The sequence below is a fragment of the Triturus cristatus genome, chromosome 3_1 (genome assembly GCF_964204655.1).
Source record: "Triturus cristatus chromosome 3_1, aTriCri1.1, whole genome shotgun sequence".
In the NCBI taxonomy this organism is placed as follows: Eukaryota; Metazoa; Chordata; class Amphibia; order Caudata; family Salamandridae; genus Triturus; species Triturus cristatus.
In genome coordinates, this window is record NC_140583.1 from 1061472097 (window position 1) to 1061486806 (window position 14710).

The 14710-nt window shown below is 47.4% G+C and overlaps 1 protein-coding gene across 2 annotated transcripts in view; it reads right to left on the reverse strand.

Moving 5' to 3' along the window:
* The window catches only part of TREH (trehalase), a 281145-nt gene that overhangs the window by 158310 nt on the left and 108125 nt on the right, over positions 1–14710 (reverse strand). Inside the window, exon 1 of one of the 2 annotated variants that reach the window (XM_085645870.1) lies at positions 13985–14512. The exons of the other annotated variant lie outside the window; for it this stretch is intronic. The gene's annotated coding sequence lies outside the window, so the exon portion shown is untranslated. Of the gene's footprint in view, positions 1–13984; positions 14513–14710 lie in introns of those variants that run through there. 2 annotated transcript variants of the gene reach the window in all.

Here is a 14710-nt window from a genome sequence, read left to right on the forward strand (position 1 = left end):
TAGAGGGTTAGTAGTGAGGTAGTAGAGGGGTAGTAGGGTAGTGGGGTAGTAGAGGGGTAGTAGGGTAGTGGGGTAGTGGGGTGGTAGAGGGGTCGTAGGGTAGTGGGGTAGTAGAGGGGTAGTAGGGTAGTGGGGTAGTAGGGTAGTAGAGGGGTGGTGGGGTAGTAGAGGGGTAGTGGGGGTAATAGAGGGGTACTGGGGTAGTAGAGGGGTAGTAGAGGGGTAGTGGGGTAGTAGAGGAGTAGTGGGGTAGTAGGGTAGTAGTGGGGTAGTAGAGGGGTAGTGGGGCAGTAGAGGGGTAGTAGAGGGGTAGTAGAGGGGTAGTAGAGGGGTAGTAGGGTAGTGGGGTAGTAGTGTAGTGGGGAAGTAGGGGGTAGTTGGGTAGAAGAGGGGTAATAGGGTAGTGGGGTAGTAGGGTAGTAGAGGGTAGTGGGGTACTGGCGTAGTAGAGGGGTAGTGGGGTAGTAGAGGGGTAGTAGGATAGGAGGGCAGTGAGGTAGTAGAAGGGTAGTAGGGTAGAGGGGTAGTAGAGGGGTGGGGTAGAGCGGTAGAGGGGTAGTAGATGAGTAGTAGGGTAGTGGGCTAGTAAGGTAGTAGGGGTAGTGGAGTAGTAGGGGGGTTGTGGGGTAGTAGAGGGGTAGTGGGGTAGTAGAGGGGCAGTGGGGTAGAGGGGTAGTAGAGGGGTAGTAGGGTAGTGAGGTAGAAGTGGGGTAGTAGGGCAGTGGGGTGGTAGTAGGGCAGTGGGGTGGTAGTAGGGTAGTAGGGTAGTGGGGTAGTAGAGGGGTAGTAGAGGGGTAGTAGAGGGGTAGTGGGGTAGTAGAGGGGTAGTAGAGGGGTAGTAGGGTAGTATGGTAGTAGGGGGTAGTGAGGTAGTAGGATAGTAGGGTAGTGGAGTGGTAATGGGGTAGTAGAGAGATAGTGGGGTAGAGGAGTAGTAGAGGCATGGGGTAGAGGGGTGGTAGAGGGGTAGTGGGGTTAGTAGGGTAGTAGGGGGTAGTAGGGTAGTAGAGGGGTATTAGGGTAGTGGGGTAGTAGAGGGATAGTAAGGTAGTAAGGTAGTGGGGTAGTAGAGGGGTAGTGGTGTAGTAGGTTAGTAGGGCAGTGGGGTAGTAGGGTAGTAGGGCAGTGGGGTAGCAGAGGGGTAATCGGGAAGTAGGATAGTGGGGTAGTGGAGGGGTAATGGGGTAGTAGAGGGGTAGTAGGGTAGAGGGGTAGTAGAGGTGTGGGGTAGAGGGATAGCAGAGGGGTAGCAGAGGGGTAGAGGGGTAGTAGGGTAGTAGGGGGGTAGTGGGGTGTTAGGGGGGTAGTGGGGTAGTAGAGGGGTATTAGGGTAGTGGGGGGTAGTGGGTTAGTGGTGTAGTAGGGTAGTGGGGTAGTAGAGGGGTAGTAGGGTAGTGGGGAAGTAGGGTAGAAGAGGGGTAATAGGATAGTGGGGTAGTAGGGTAGTAGAGGGTAGTGGGGTAGTGGCGTAGTGGAGGGGTAGTGGGGTAGTAGGATAGGAGGGCAGTGAGGTAGTAGAAGGGTAGTAGGGTAGAGGGGTAGTAGAGGGGTGGGGTAGAGCGGTAGAGGGGTAGTAGATGAGTAGTAGGGTAGTGGGCTAGTAAGGTAGTAGGGGTAGTGGAGTAGTAGGGGGGTTGTGGGGTAGTAGAGGGGTAGTGGGGTAGTAGAGGGGCAGTAGGGTAGAGGGGTAGTAGAGGGGTAGTAGGGTAGTGAGGTAGAAGTGGGGTAGTAGGGCAGTGGGGTGGTAGTAGGGTAGTAGAGGGGTAGTAGGGTAGTGGGGTAGTAGAGGGGTAGTAGAGGGGTAGTAGAGGGGTAGTAGGGTAGTAGAGTAGTATGGTAGTAGGGGGTAGTGAGGTAGTAGGATAGTAGGGTAGTGGAGTAGTAGAGAGATAGTGGGGTAGAGGAGTAGTAGAGGCATGGGGTAGAGGGGTGGTAGAGGGGTAGTGGGGTTAGTAGGGTAGTAGGGGGTAGTAGGGTAGTAGAGGGGTATTAGGGTAGTGGGGTAGTAGAGGGGTAGTGGGGTAGTAAGGTAGTGGGGTAGTAGAGGGGTAGTGGTGTAGTAGGTTAGTAGGGCAGTGGGGTAGTAGGGTAGTAGGGCAGTGGGGTAGCAGAGGGGTAATCGGGAAGTAGGATAGTGGGGTAGTGGAGGGGTAGTGGGGTAGTAGAGGGGTAGTAGGGTAGAGGGGTAGTAGAGGTGTGGGGTAGAGGGATAGCAGAGGGGTAGAGGGGTAGTAGGGGGTAGTGGGGTAGTGGGGGGGTAGTGGGGTAGAGGGTAGTAGGGTAGTAGGGGGTAGTGGGGTGGTAGGGGGGTAGTGGGGTAGTAGAGGGGTATTAGGGTAGTGGGGGGTAGTGGGTTAGTGGTGTAGTAGGGTAGTGGGGTAGTAGAGGGGTAGTAGGGTAGTGGGGTAGCAGAGTGGTGGGGTAGAGGGGTAGTAGAGGGGTAGAGGGGTAGTGGGGAAGTGGGGTAGTAGGGTATTAGGGTGGTAGGGTAGTGGGGTAGTAGAGGGGTAGTGGGAGGGTAGTGGGGTAGTAGAGGGGTAGTAGGGTAGTGGGGTAGTAGAAGGGTAGGAGGCTAGTAGGGTAGTAGAGGGGTGGGGTAGAGGGGCGATAGAGGGGTAGTAGGGTAGTGGGGTAGTGGGGTAGTAGGGGGTAGTAGAGGGGTAGTAGAGGGGTAGTAGAGGGGTAGTGGCATAGTAGGGTAGTAGAGGGGTAGTAGTTGGGTAGTGGGGGTGGTAGTGGGGGGGGGGGTAGTTGGGTAGTGGGGTAGTAGGGGGTAGTGGGGTAGTAGGGTAGTGGGGTAGTAGGGTAGTAGAGGGGTAGTAGGGTAGTGGGGTAGGGTAGAGGGATAGAGGAGTAGTAGGATAGTGGGGTAGTGGGGTAGTAGGGTAGTAGAGTAGTGGGGAAGTAGGGTAGTGGGGTAATAGGGTTGTGGGGTAGTAGGGTAGTGGGGTAGTGGGGTAGTGGGGTAGTAGAGGGGTAGTGGGGAAGTAGAGGGGTAGTGGGGTAGTAGTGGGGTGGAGTAGAGGGGTAGAGGCATAGTAGAGGGGTAGTATGGTAGTGGGGTAGTGGGGTAGTAGGGTAATAGGGGTAGTGGGGTATTAGGGTAGTAGGGTAGTGGGGTAGTAGAGGGGTAGTAGGGTGTAGTGGGGTTGTAGAGGGATAGTGGGGTAGTAGAGGGGTAGTGGGGTAGTAGAGGGGTAGAAGGGTAGTAGAGGGGTAGAAGGGTAGTAGAGGGGTAGAAGGGTAGTAGAGGGGGAGAGGGGTAGTAGAGGGGGAGAGGGGTAGTAGAGGGGGAGAGGGGTAGAGAGTAGTAAAGGGGTAGAGAGTGAGTAGTATGCCAATGCCAAGTTACACGGCGCGCGTTTCATCAAAATAAATACGAAGTCATCAAACTACGACAAGCTCCGTACAGGAAACGGCATTCCCATTGCTATAACACCAAAATGCGGCAAGCTGCATACTTTCAAAGTCATCAAACCCCTGCAAGCTGCATACTGAAAGCAGCCTTTTTAACAACAAAATCACAAAAAATGCGCACCAAGTTACACGGCGCGCATTTCAACAAAATAAATACAAACTCAGTGTAAGCGGCATTTTTAAGAAACGTGCCGGTTAAGAATAAATAAATAACAACCATTTTCGTTGGACACCTTCCACGCTGTACAGGAAACAGCATTTTCGTTGCTAGGAAAATAAATACAAACTCAGTGTAAGCGGCATTTTTAAGAAACGTGCCAGTTAAGAATAAATAAATAACCATTTTTGTTGCTAGGACACCTTCCACGCCGTACAGGAAACAGCATTTTCGTTGCTAGGATACCAAAATGCAAAATGGCGTCGGGCTGTCCACAGTCCCTATGGACACACGCATGCTGTTTGCTGTGTACAAATGGCAAGAGCAGCCATGTTTGTCCATGTAGACGCGTGCATGCAAGCCCTCGGCAGAATCGATTCCAAAAGGTACCTGCAATAGCGAGGGCAGCGCATGCGCTGCTTTCGCTAGGCGAGACCTAAAAAGAAGGTGGGCAGATGACAGAGGGTGGGCGGAAGTGGATGGGGCAGCACACTCACAAAGGAGGGTGGGCGGGAGGTGCTGCAGGAAGAAACTGACAACTGAGGGTGAGAAGGAGGGGCTGGGGAGAAGCTGACAGACAACAAAGGGTGTTGGGGTGCATCTGGACAATGAAGGGTGAGTGAGCAATGAATGTGGGAGCACACAGAAAATGGAGAATGGGAGGGGCTAGGGATTTTAATTTGGTGTTATATCACTGCTTGACTTACACAGATGTACTTTATTTTGCAGCTCCACATAGGACTCCACCTGATTCTTCCTCAAAGGGGGAACGCCGTTTAAAACCACAATGTAAGGACACACATCAGTGGGAAGATTTAAAATAGTCTGATTAGGGCTTATGCAAGTGACCTTAAGCCCAGTTCTTCAACCGGGAAAAAGGCCACTTCCGTGGCTGAGGTACGCCAAAAAGACTTTTAGTGATATTGGCCTCCCTGAAATCTTCACCACTCCGGCGAGCAAATAAATCAGGAACGGGGCTAGTGAAATCGCTATACAGAATTTTGTGATTCACGAAGAAGGTTTTTAGCAAGAGCTATCAACGAGATTACTACATGTTTTTAGCCTAATGACAGATGGCAAATTATCTGCAGCTGGAACTATTGCGGTGGGAAAGGTTGAGACTTTTTTGATCTAGAGCGGGTACTGTATAGCGTCTTTTGTGTTTCTCTGACGACTCTAAGGTCGTCAGAGAGCCAATTACCAGCAGGCCCTTGTGATGGGGCTGCAAAGCAATCATTATTACAGTTTATGTTTTCAGTACATTTTATAAACCTTTCTTTTTAACTTGTTTTAAACATTCTGAAAGCTCTTGTTCAGGAAATGTAATGATGCCTTATCGTACTTATAGAGGTTAGGCAGCCAAAATGTATGTTATAATGTATGCTGCTGCCTTAAAATGGTGGCCAGGAAGAGGAGATCCATGGACGGCTGAGGGAGTGCTTTAATATGTCACTCAATCGTGATACCTGTCGTACATTTTTGGTATTGTTCTCAACATGTGGAAATGTACTTTATTTCAATTTCATCCTCTGCACTTAAAGAGGTTGGTTTCCCTTAGACATAACTTATCAGCGTGTTTTATTTCAATTTATTTATCAATCTCAAAGGATGCCTTTTTTAGGTCTCGCCTAGGCAGCGCTTGCGCTGTCTCTTCAAGAGATGCTGTATTCAGGTATGGACTTGAAGCTTTCCCCACACTTTATGCCCATCTTTTAATTGGCTGCTGTCACTGTCCTTTGTAGATGGTTGCTTTTGATTTATGAATAGGCTTAGTAGTTCCTCCATAGTACTGCCTTGTCTCCTTTTGTAACCTCCCATGAAGACTGGCCCTTTTACATGTGTTGGTACTCGGTATGTGTCAATTACAGTCTGTGAGCACAATTTTCCTAAATTACCTTCTCCAGGACACGCTCTCCTGCAGCTTCTTTTTTTGTATTTAACCAGCCGCACTTTTCTTTATAAGTCGCTCGCCATATTCAGGTTTAGAAACTAATGTTTTTTTTTTGTTTAAGCGCCGCGGCGACGTGCTTTAACATTTAATATTATTGGTTTTTTTTTCTATGTGCCACACACGCTGCAGATTTAACACGGTGATCGCGCCTTTCCTTTGTACTGGGGCACGCCAAAATCAACTTTTAAAAATCCTTTTTTTTCCCCAACAACACCAAATTGCTGCACTTTAACAATAGCGCCCGTGCATTCAGTGTCAGAAGTTTGGCAGCTTCTGACATTTCCGCCCGCTCACCCTACGTCACTGCGTTGGGCTGTTGTTTTGCTATTACGCCAAGACCCCTACTACAGCCCCTGCAAACACGACGGACAGCTGCAGGTTTGTTTACGTCAGAGAGATGGCCCTTCTCCTTTCATCCGAAGATAATCTGGGTAACCTGAAGGCCAGTGGGAATGAATAGGCAGGGGTGGCTCGGCGTGTTATTAGCACTTTGCAGATCTAGAGCAAATCCCCACCGGAAGGTATTGGAGCGCTTTACGTGAGCAGCACTTCTCTTCTGAGTGTGCTCACAGCACTTTGCTCCTCGGCTTACTTGCCGAAAACCATGGCTTTAACAAATGGCTCTCACCCTCTTTTTCCTCGATGTGTTCCCCTGTGAAATGGATCCAAAACAACACTTTGGCTGCAAATGTCTTCAGACATTTTCATATTTGAACGTGCAGCAGTGGATTTAGAAGTGAGGTGGGAGATGGCGCAGCTCTTTTTCTCTTCCCTTTGCTTGCCCCTAGGGCACAAGTCCTAAAAATAAGAAGTTGGGGGACTAACCTAGTTAGGCAGTATGCAAGTGACATCGCATCACGGCACATGACATTACATGTGGCATCACAGGAATTGACATCACAGGAAGAGGCATCCCACAACCTTATTATGTACGTGTGATGTAAAGCGCTCCAACGCTCAGCTTTGGGATGAGTAGCGCTATACAAGAAAAAATAGTGGTTCTTAAATTATTTCAACGCCTCCTCAGGGGTAGTAAGCGCTATTTAAGTTACATTTATTTTGTATAAATACTGGGAGAGACCAACACATCTGATATTCTTACAGTGCATGCATATCTAGTAAACAGAGCCTGGACAAAGTAAAAAGCTGCCTTTCTTAAGTATGTGTGAAGTGCTAACCTTTGTTTCCCCCCTGCTCCATTTGTTTCTAGGTGTGAGGCTCCTGACTGCTCCCAGCCAGGACACTCGAATAAAAGGAGGCCTGATGACCCCTCAAATTCGGCCTTTGAAATGGGCCCAGCAGGAGTCTAAAATAAGAAAGCCCCGTCCCCACCTGCACATCGTTGCTTGTTGCAGATGGAAAGCAGACAAGGTGCAGGCGCTGCTGAAAGTGTCCCGGTGTTTGGAAATTACACCAGGACGAGTTCAGCACATAATTAAGTGGGGCCCAACTTCTAGGCAGGGTGGACGGCATTCACCCTGTGAAAATAGTGGGTAGACGCCATCTACTCACGTGTACCTCAGACCCGTGCCCTGCTTGCCCCATACATGTACACTTTTCCATTCCCCAATATGGTAGGAAATGTGTATTGCCTCAAAGAGACTTTCCTCTACAGCAAGGCTCAGCGGGGAGGGAGGAAAAGCACGCCCACCTCTCACGCCAGCTCTTTCAGGGATAGTTCGGGGAGCGCCGCGCGGGTAGCGCCACTCTTCACAATACATATATCAAGCAGTGGCCACCAGTCGGCTTGCTCCCCTTCTGCCTGGGTCCTAATAAAGGGAGGCTGATTCCGAGCTGAGGCAAGAGCATCAGCCCCTGAAAACACATTCAAACTATTTACTTCAGCACTTGTTACATCGGGAAACAGCCTTTACAATGGAAGCGTTACAACGCATGCCATTACAACGCATGTCGTTACAATGCGAAAGGCTTGTTGCAGGGGGTAGAAGGTGTTGGAGTTGGGATAGTAAATTATACTATTCCAACTTCCAGCGATCCCCCAACAGCAAGTCGGGGTAAAGGTATGCATTGTAACGGCATGCATTGTAATGGCATGCGTTGTAACATCATACACCCGTTACATCTGCTCCAAAATTAGTGCAGTGACGTACACCAGGCTACTGGTCTGTCGTCGTTCCCTTTTCTTCTCAAGTTTATTTTCCTTAAACCAGAGAAATAAGGATTTCTCTCTAAAGGGCGCCTTTGAACTGGCAGACTCTTAATCAGAAGGGGGTTGCGGAAGGACAAAGGCTTTTATAACACGTCAATTGCGCGGGAGAGGCGTGTGCGGTAAAGGATTACAAATTTATAGTGAAAAAGATCCTGCTGCTGGAACCCAGGATGTTGTTTGAAGCTGTGTTTGTAAATTAACAAAACACTGCTTAACTTATGCCCTAAAATGTCATTCCAGCTAATAATTTCAAGTTGTCATTTGCTTTCCTTGTATATAAACGGATGAGTATGACCCCAGGTAATGCTTTCCGCTGGGAGCCTTACTCGAGCCATTTGGGTCAGCTTATGCAAGTCCTTAGCTTTACAAATGCAAACCATTATTTTTCAATTCAACTAGTCCTGTTGAAGTGAAACAAAACTACAACTACAACTGCCAGAGTGCTGTGGGTAGTTCAAACGAAAGCTGAGCAGTGGCACATTTAGTCCCCTGCCACATTAAGCTATGCTGTGGTCCGGCCACCACTGGAATTTATGGTCTCCAGTGACCTGGAGCTCTCTACTGCTTCCTGCCCCTCCCCCTTCCTTGGAATGTCAGCAGCCCAATAACTGCAATAGTACATACAACCCAGTGACTGTAAGTAAAGCAGCTCTGCTGAGGCATATCTTATTTTGTTTCTTTTTGGCTCTCTAATTTCGGGACCTTAAACCTTTTCTAAGTAGCCCGCAGGTGTTCACTGCTGAACTCTAGTGACTTTGAACTTATAAATCATTGAGGGAATAGACGTTCAGGGGTATATTGAGAACAACAGTAGTAACTTCTTTTCCACCAAAACAGATAATTTGTTTACAATGAATAGGAAAACAAATAACAGGCATTTAAGATGCTCAAAGCACAGAACAGTTTGGCGATCCTCACACTCCACACTTTCAGTATTTTTTTTTTTTTAGACTTTTCTTTCTTTCGTTACTCTTTCCTTCCCTCTTCTCTCCTGTAGTTTATTTATTTTCTCCTTACTCCCCTTACTTTACAATTATTATACCATATTCAGCCACAATTACCACTGGGACCAGAGAAGCAGCTAGCAGCTCTGGCTACAAAACTAAGACTGAGGAATTGCCATTGTGAACAGAGACGCAGCTGCAGCACTGTCTCAAGGACTGAGAATGGAGGAATTACTGACAGGATCAAAGAACCATCTGCAGCACTGTGTAGAGGACTTAGAATGAGGAATTACCAATGAGACCAGAGAAACAACTAGCAGCACAGTCTAGAAGACTTAGAACGAGGAATTACAGACTGACCAGAGGATCAGATAGCAGCACTGCCAAGAGGACTAAGATTGGGGAATTACCACTGGGACCAAAAAAGCAGCTAGATCACCGTCAAGAAGACGTAGAATGAGGAATTACAACTGGGAACAGAGAAGCACCTGGCGCACTGTCTACAGGACTAATAATGAGGAATTACCACTGGCACCAGAGACGCAGCTGGCAGCACTGGCTAGAGGGCTAAGAATGAGGAATAACCACTAGGAACAGAGACCACGCGCCGTACTGCCTAGAGGACTAAGAATGAGGATTTACCACTGGGAGAAGAGACTCCGCTGAAGCATTGCCTACAGGACTAAGAATGAGGAATTACTACCGGGACCAGAGAAGCAGCACTGGTTAGAGGTCTAAAAATGAGACATTACCACTGGGAACAAACACACATCAGCAGCACTGCCTAAAAGACTAATAAAGGGGAATTACCACTGGGAACAGAGACACAGCTGCCATATTTGTGACCAGCTAAAGAACAAGATTTACAGCCCTGTTTACAGAAACGGAGCAACAGAGCTCTGAGCGAGTGAAACATAATTAACGAAAGATTGGGTGAAAGAAAGCTAGCGTGTAAATTCAAATTTCTAGCATTCTAAATTTGTGACTACTGAACTGGATCTTCAGTGACCCAGACTCTGTAGATCATAAGTGAAAGCTATGGTGCAAAGGGGATAACAAACTGAAAAACAGTGGGTGGGAGGGAAAAGCAGTACCTCTGGTCAGCTGCTCGCGTTTGCAACATTTCCAGAACACAAGACAGGCAATCGGAAAAAATAGTACGCAAAACGAACTGAAATGGACAGAAGCAAAATGAGCCCTGTAACAGGGCCAGTCACCATGGGAGGAAACGACAGACAAAAAGGAGAGACAAAAGGGCATGATTTATCATTCAAAAGTAAGGAATTTAGAAAGGTACTCGGAACACCCAATGACAAGTGAAGGGCCGGCTTGAAGCCCACCTACTGAATACACCCTGCCTCGCAGCGCATGTGCGCTTCTAGGCTCGACGTCAAAATTACATCTCGTACAGTGCCTGTAGTCAGATCGACCAGATAGTAAACGGTATTATACGTCATGCAATCACGTATATGTTTAGATTTAGAGTAACGTAATGAAACAGCTTCATATATCAATAGGTTGATGTGTTCAATTAAAAAAAGCAAACATTAATATTTGCTTGCATAACACAATGTCAGTGTTCACTTTAACATGAGCGTAAATATCAATCAATGTATGTGTAGTGCTACATGTGCAAATCTCAACCATAAATGTCAATAGATCCTGATGCAGGCTGGAGAATTCTGATTTTTGAAGCAACAAAAAAAAGCCCAGGCTTTATTTTGGCTGTCTCCATCCTGAATTTGCCAATACTTCAATAAAAGCCAATTGAAGAAATGCATTCTCCAGAATCCTTTTTTAGGTCTCGCCTACGCAGCGCACATACACCTCATAGGAGGGCCTTTAGCCGCCGCTCTGCTCATTTTAAAGCACACACTCATGCTTGTGGCGGCATCCACTTTGCGGGAGCGAGCAGCGGCGCGCCACATGCACGACTGCAGTGCTTGAAAATTAGCAGACTGCACTCCCAAGCGCGCGCACCACTCGCGGGCTCACCTCCTCCTCCCCCTCTCTCTAAGAAGAGAGGTTTTGAATTAGCGTGGTCGCTTTCACCACGCTAATACGAAACAGATGTTAATTAGCGTGTTTGCCGCGCTCGGGGTGCCGGGAGCGGCGTGTGACCAGCACTTGTTTTACCAGCCACCGCTCTCCCTTGCCTTTGATCTTCCTCTTGTTATTTCTTCCATTCTCTTCTTTCTTCCCTGTCGATTTATCCCCTCTATTCCTTCTACGCTCCATTCTTGCCTCTACTGCTTCCTTTGTTTTTGCTCGCTTACATGCTTTATTTCCTTAGTGTTTATTCTGTCACTCCTTTTCTGTTCTCCCTCTAAACCACCTTCCTCCTTTTATCCCTCTCTTCTCTCATCGCCCCTACTCCTTTCTTCTCATCTTATTTTCTTCCTACTCTCCTTTCTTTTCTCGTCTTCCCCTCTCTTCCTTGCTTTCTCGGTTCCTCTGTTCCTCTGTGTCCAGCCCCCTCTCCCCGGCACCTACGACCTTTCCCACTGCCTCCCAACCGCCCTGACAGTTGGGACCGGGGCCTGCGGGCGCAGAGTCGGGCTCGCCATGATTTATGCTGTCAGTATAACAGCAGACATACTGCAGTCCATCACTGCAGTCCCCCTGATTAAAATTCAGCTCTGGCCCTGACTGCAGCACTCCACACCTATGAAGACCAGAGGTTTCCGATTTGCTTATACGAACTTTATCCCTGCCATCTGTGTTGACAGACACAAGTTTCTGTATGAAAATGTATGTTTCTAGTTACTTACTGCTAATTCACATGGGTACTGCAGCTGACCATTACTTCCCTAGTTGATTGTAATTGGAGTATGGATGTAAACTACCTGTATCTTATTGCAGGACATAAAGAACGCCAAAGTAATGTTATGATCTGTGTGCACCCTGCTACTCTTGCATAGCACATCCATTTAGGTACACACCCTGGATATCTGACGTGCAGCATTAAAGTATTCAGACGGCAAAACTTTAAAGGGGTGAATGTGTGACTTTTCTGTTGCCCACGTTGTTAACACATTTGAGCGATTAATATTGCTGTAGATGGTGAACTCCTAATTGGCGTGCCAGCCAAGCTCAGTACTTGGAACTCGTTTATCTGTGGCTGCGATCATCCTTTCTTTGTTCACAGATATTTAAAAGCAAGTGGCATAGTCAATAGGTCTCGCCTTTGGGACCTTATAAGTGTTTAGTTATCCAGCACTTATAAGGTCCCAAAGGCGAGACCTATTGGCTATGCCAATGCATGTTTTTTTTAATCTTTCACTTTCCTCTTCTAAAATGTTGGCATGTGTGACAGTAAAGTCAACATCACTGAACATGTCATGGAATGCAGTCGTGGAGTTCAATTCAGCAGAGCAGTAAACATTTAAAATTGCCTATCATAGGCTAGTACACGCCCTAATTGCCAAGCAGAAGTACACGTGTTAAAGACAGTTGGCGGTGGCAACTGCTCTTAGGTACCCTCAGACCTGCCAAGTCACACGGTGCTACTGTGTGACACAAGATATCGTCTCATACCACCGGTGGTCGAAGTGTACTAAAAATAGTATGGGAACTGCGGGGCAAGGGGTGGGGTGAGTGAGTGGGGGCATGGCTAAAAAAATAAAATATTCTCTTAAGTTTTTTCAGTCACCGACCGGTAACTACATATAAAATAACACACAGCTTACATGAAAATTAATATGTTTATCAGTGTGACAACTCTATTAGTTAATGCACTGCACCAAATCCTGGGTGATGCAGTGGATTATAGTGACTCGTGTATGTTTAGTGCCACAGGGTCCCAGTCTGTGACAGAAAGCACTGTGGACATGCAAGACATTATTTTAAACTTGCATTACACATAGTATAAGATAGGCTGCTACAGAATGTGCAAAAAGGTTTAAGATAAAAAGGGTTTCCAAAATATATATTTTTTGCAGGGTATGCATAGTGCATTTTTGTTATTTTTTTTTTATATCTGTCTATTAAAAGCACACAATTCGCAGCTTAGAATGTAACTCGCTTATCATATCCCTGAAAAACAATAAATGTGTGTCATCAGGAAGCAATTTTTCATGGTTACTGTCTTTTGAAAGAACACATGTTTTGGCTGTAAAAGCACCTGCTGCCAGGTTCCCTGCCTCCAGCAATATCCAGGCAACAATAAAAATGTCAAGAGAACTCCTGTGATAAATGTTCTTCCTAAAGAGAGATCTGAGCTTTGTCTAGTGGAGATATTGACTTATAAAATAGCACAGATGATGAATATGCCTCCTGCAAGGGAACATATGCCATGCAGATCACAAAGCCCATATAATGTAAAAAGGCCAGTGGCTACTATTTTAAGAGAATCCTTTGGTTACTTGCAGTTTATAAGTTAAAATCCTAAAAGAGGACAGTGAATTGTTAACTGTCAAAGAACTACACGCACAGTGCAAAGTATAGATTCGAGCATAGATTAATGTTGCAAAAGGGTTCATTTGGGTACAAATTGATTCTTATTATTAAAGAGAACCCTCTCAAATATAATGTCCCATTTTCAATTCTGAGTTTCTGCTTCTCCAGACCAAGCACTCTTAACTATACTGCCTAGCAGTATGGATGACACGTCACTCCTACACCTTGTAACCCACTGGCTTATGTAACATTTCCTATATGCTGATTTACACACCTATGACTGATTGTCTCTGTGTAATGTGTGTGTGATGGATGCAAAGTGCTCTGAAACCCTTCACTGTATGAGTGGTGCTATAAAACTGACTAAATGCATCTGAAAAAGAGCGGTTACGGAGACTTATGGGCATTGTTAAAAGGTGGTGATAAGGGATCCGTGGTGGGTCACCACCTCCACCAAGGGGGGGGCACCAACAAACATTGTCGCACTGGGCGCCACCAGCGCTAAAGCAGGCCCTGGGCAGGTATGTAAAAGGGAAAAGTGGAGAGAGGGAGTAGATGGTTGGAAAGAAAAGGGGTTGCAGGTGGAGATGAAGGGATGGGGCTGGTTTGAGCATTTTTGCCAGAAACGCTATTGGTTCCTTCTTCAGGTCCTCCCGTTCTATAAGGGATGCGTGCACAGCGGTGCGTCTACTCTAATGTGACCAATGGGAAGTAGCTCGGGGGTCCTTTAGCACATAATCCTCTGGGTAGCGAAGCAGAGCAATCTTTATTCAGGGGGGTGGTTTTTGGTTTGAGACGCACATGTTAGCGTAACATTAATAGCAGGTAACAACACATTAACCCATCGCTTACCATGAGCACAATCCCACACATATAAAACACAGACCGAGATGGCTGCACATTTATTAAGGGGCAATCAGAAGGAATGCTATCAGTAGCAAACTCACCTTGCCCATGAGAGTGCCCCTGGTTAGGTGTATGCAGGCCCCGCTCTCTTCTGACTTCCGGATAGTGCACCAGTGCACTCTGGGAGTTGCAGTCCGGACAGCGCCGCTTCTGGAATTAAGGCTACTCCGTGTGCCACCCTAGTGCCCGTCACAACTCTGAGTGTTTTTAAGTCCGGTTTTCATTAAGTACTCAGCCTCTGCCCTCCTCCCGCCCCCTCTGATAAGTTCTTAGTCTTCCCTGTCTGCTAGACACACTCCGTTCTCAGCCGCTCTGTCCCTCTGATGTCATGGGATGAGGAGTTCCGCTCAGCAGAGAAGTAAACAGATATAAGTGTGTGTTATAGGCACGCCCCAAAACGAACACGTGTTAAAGACGGTTGGCGGTGGGAAGTGCTCTTAGGAACCCCACAGCTCGAATAGCGGCATGTTTGGGCTGGGTGACGTGTATGCTGCTGTTCTGTCTTAATGTGCTTTATTAGTTCTCGCTTGCCCAGCGCATGCGCTGGTCTGGCGAGATTTATTGAGAGGGCTCCAAAAAGTGCTACCAGGCCAGCCTAGAGCTACAGTGCATGTGCGAGGGCGCGCGCCGCGCTTTACCGCAATTACTTTCACTTTCGCGGCCGCACGGCCGCTTTGATGTTTGATCGTGATCGCCATCGCGATCACTCTTACTTTGGCGGCCGCACGGTCGCTCTTAATAGCCAATAGGGTTCGCTTCTGGGACCT